Source organism: Sceloporus undulatus, chromosome 3 (genome assembly GCF_019175285.1).
Source record: "Sceloporus undulatus isolate JIND9_A2432 ecotype Alabama chromosome 3, SceUnd_v1.1, whole genome shotgun sequence".
In the NCBI taxonomy this organism is placed as follows: Eukaryota; Metazoa; Chordata; class Lepidosauria; order Squamata; family Phrynosomatidae; genus Sceloporus; species Sceloporus undulatus.
Window position 1 is genome coordinate 160397072 of NC_056524.1, and position 3862 is coordinate 160400933.

At 50.8% G+C, this 3862-nt stretch overlaps 1 protein-coding gene across 2 annotated transcripts in view; it reads right to left on the reverse strand.

The window, feature by feature from the left end:
- The window catches only part of SHLD2 (shieldin complex subunit 2), a 124505-nt gene extending 121494 nt beyond the window's left edge, over positions 1-3011 (reverse strand). For both annotated transcript variants that reach the window (XM_042456099.1, XM_042456100.1), the window contains exon 1: positions 2792-3011. The gene's annotated coding sequence lies outside the window, so the exon portion shown is untranslated. The remainder of the gene's footprint in view (positions 1-2791) is intronic.
- Positions 3012-3862: the final 851 nt, after the last annotated feature.

A 3862-nucleotide genomic window follows, 5' to 3' on the forward strand; every position in this document is an offset into this window, starting at 1 on the left:
CTGAAAGTTATTTCTCTAACACATGCATTTTTCACAGAGGCCAGCTTTTGTGCACTCTGGGGGTGCAGCGTTTATATGCCGCATGCCGCTGGAGCGTCTTAAAGCCAGCTTTCTGTTGTGGTGGGGTGGAAAAGCCCGCTTTTTGCTCGTGCAAAAGGGTGGATTGGGATTGTGGTGTGCAGTTGCTGTGGGTCCAATCTGGCTTTGTCAGGGGTGGTCTGCTTTGCCCCTACTTGCACAAACCAACTAGATTCTTCTATTTTACCATACAACTACCATATTTTCCGGCGTATAAGAGGACATTTTGACCCAATAAAATTGGGTCAAAAGTCAGGGGTCGTCTTGTATGCCGGGTTGAGCCCGGCAGCCCTGCGGCCGGCATGCGTGCTCTCGGGGCCACCTGCCTCTCAGATCTCTGAAGGCCCAGAAAGCCGGCAGCCCAGAGAGCACGCGCACCAGCTTCTAAGGGGCCTCCGGAGGCCCCTTGAAACCGGCGCGCATGTGCATGGCCAGCTACCGCGCTACTCAGGAGGAGGGTAGCCTTATACGGTTGAGTATATGCTAAACTCTATATTTTCATTTAAAAAGTTGGGGGATCATCTTATACATCCGGTCATCTTATAAGCTGGAAAATACGGTCGATAGGCCCCACTCAGGAAATTCAAAGAACATGATAATCTTGAATTTTCGACTTCAAAAAGCCCTGGGAATTGTGAACAGTTCAGCTATGGTATGCCAGCAAACCCTAGTTTGATCACAGAACATTTTTTTTAGCATGAGGAGGACTATGACAAAAACTGGACCAAAGGAGTGAAGCCATTCTGTTAAACTGCTCAGGAGGGGAATGGTGTAATTGGGAGTGTTTTGCCCTAAATCCCCTATAGGACCTCTGGGGTGCGTGGAGAGCATTTCCACCATGTTTGGAGCATGTCTGGAGCCTCTCTAGGTCCCCAGGGTTCAATTATTTTATACTTTTTGCAAAGCTTTTCAAACAAACACATTTCCCCCAAAATGCCTTCTATGGACTATGGGAGCTATTCCACCATGTTCTGGGGATTCCCTGGACCAACATATACTCAGAAGAAGTGAGTGAACATAAACATAAAGCACAGGAACACCAACACTTGAACATACACCATGTCTATGTGAAGTTAATATTTAGGCAAGACTACAATAGAAAAGAAGTGGAATGTCTCTCCTTCACATTCCTCCCTCAGTAATAATACATATCTCAGAGGACCTGGCTGTGTGGAAACCTGAGCTACAAGGGAACATATCTGTGGCTGTCGTCCTATCTAGGCAAAGTGAACATGACACTATTTGGATCCTAATGAAGGGATTATCAGTCAGTGGATGCACTGTGGTGTCTGTCAAGGCAGCAATGCCTTCCCAGATCAAACTTTGTCACATTGCTTTGTCTAGCAATGGCCTTAAGCATTGGAGTCACTAGACAAGGACCCTGAGAACACTTGCCAGAGATTCCTCTCATCAGAATGAAGAGGAGGAGTTCTGAAAGAAGATAATAATAAATATCAATATCTAAAAATGCCATCAGTCCAACTACGGTAATAAATAATAAAGTCCATTACTGTATTACCACATTAAGATTTTGGAAAAGTAGGTTGCATGATGTAGCGGTTTGAGTGCTGGACTATGATTTTGGAGACCAGGATTCACATCCTGCTTTGGCCATGTAAACCCATGGGGTGACCTTGGGCGGGTCACACTCTCTCAGCCTCAGAGGATGGCGATGCCAAACCCACTCTGAAGAAACATGCCAACCTTAGGGCTGATGTAAGTCGGAAGCATCCTGAAGGCAAGCAACTCACATACAGCATTTTAAAGGCTTGCGTGTGTTGTGTGCCTTCGAGTCTTTCCCGACTCACAGAGACTACTATCGTAAACTTGTCCCTCCATATTCGTTAGGGTTAAGGGCACAAGACCCCCGTGAATATGGGGAAACCGCAAGTAACAATAACACCATGTTTTTAACCTGAGAGGACACCTCTCTAGGAATCTCTAGGTCCTCCAGTGCAACTGTATGGTCAATGTCCAACAGACACTGACCATAGAACTGCGCTGGAGGAGCTACAAAGGCCTAGTAGAGTATTCTCTTTAGGGATCTCTAGTGTGTCTTTCAGTGCAACTTTTAGTTAAAGTTGACCATAGAGTTGCACTGGAGGACCTAGATATTCCTAGAGAGAATGTATTAATCAAAACCGTGAATAATCAAATCCGCAAATATCAAAGTCGCAAATATGGAGGGATGAGTATATAAGGCAAACTTATTATGGTGCTTTCTTGACACGGTTTGTTCAAAGGAGGGTTGCCACTGCCTTCCTCTGAGGCTGAGGGAGTGTGACTTGCCCAAGGTTGCCCTCAGTGGGTTTCTTGGCTGAGCAGGGATTCGAACCCTGGTCTCCAGAGTGGAAGCAGTCCAACACTCCATGCTGGACCTCCTTTAATGAAGAGCTGAGCTGCCCTTATCCCCAGCTAACAGCTCAAAGTCCCCGACACAGGAGACGCCTCTCACAGGGAAAGAGCTTCCAGCTCAACATTAGGAGCTTCCTGACAGTAAGGGCTGTTTGACAGTGGAAGACACTTCCTCAATGGAGAGTAGTGGAGTCTCCTTCCTTGGAGGTCTTTAAGCAGAGGCTGGATGGCCATTTGTCAATGGGGATGCTTTGATTGGGAGTTCCTGCATGGCAGAAAAAGGGGGTTGGAATGGATCAGGGCCCTTGCAGTCTCTCTTCCAACTCTATGAATCCCAGCAACTGACATTAGCACTCACCGCCATTTTGTAAAGAGAAACCGTTCCCTCGTTCGCGCGCCGATGGTGGGCGGGGCTACCCGCGGCCCAATCAGGGACCGCCTTGCCTCAAACCGGGCGCGCATGCGTCCTTCGAAAAAGGAGGGTCCGAGAAGAGGGGAGGAGATTCCAGAGTGGGGAGAAAAAAAGGAAAGGAGCTGCGCCTGCGCAATGGAGGAGGAGAGGGGTGTTCCCAATCGAGTCTTCGAAGAGCGCGCATGCGTCCTTTGGGAAAAAAAGGAGTGCTTGAGGGGAGGGGGAGAGTACTGTAGAGTAAGGAGGTTCCAGAGAGAGAGAGAGAGAGAGGCTGCGCATGCGTAATGGAAGAAGAAGTAGAGGGGGTGTTTCCAAGCGTCTTCTAGAGGAGTGCGCATGCGTCCTTCAGTAAAAGGAGTGCCCGAGAGGAAGGGAGGGGGAGAGTGAAGTGAGGAGATTCCAGAGTGTAAAAAAAGGAGAGGAGGTGCGCATGCGCAATCGAGGAGGCGGTAGAGAGGGGTGTTTCTTCAGGGCGTCCCTTCGAAAAGGAGTGCCCGAGGGGAGGGGGAGAGTGGAGAGAGGCAAAAAAAGGAGCTGCGCCTGCGCAAAGGAGCAATGAAAATGTGGACAAGAGGGGCGTTTCCAACCTTGGCCCCGCCCACCGCCGGCCTCCTGGGCCGAGGAGGGACCCTTTTAAAGGCAGTGGCGGCGGAGGGGGGGTTGCGAGAGTGTCCGTGGTGGAGTCCCATTGTGCGAGCGGGGTGTCCCATTCCCTCCCCCCCTTTTTAATCGCAGTGGTATTTCCCACCCCTTTTTTCCCTCCCTCCCTCCCGCGTCGACGCCCTTCAGCGCTTTACCCTCAGAGCGGCGCGCGTGCGGGGCAGCAGCAGCAGTTGTTGCAGTGAACCGTCGCCGCAATGTACCGTTATTTAGGGGAGCTTCTAGCGCCCGCGCGCGCCGCCGCCTCCGCTGCCGAACCTTGCGCACTGCTCTCGGGGAACGCCGTCGCCGCCGCAGCCGGCGGAAGCGTCCATGTCCTGGGCGCTTCCAGCCCCCGCCGCCGCTACAGCCAGGCGT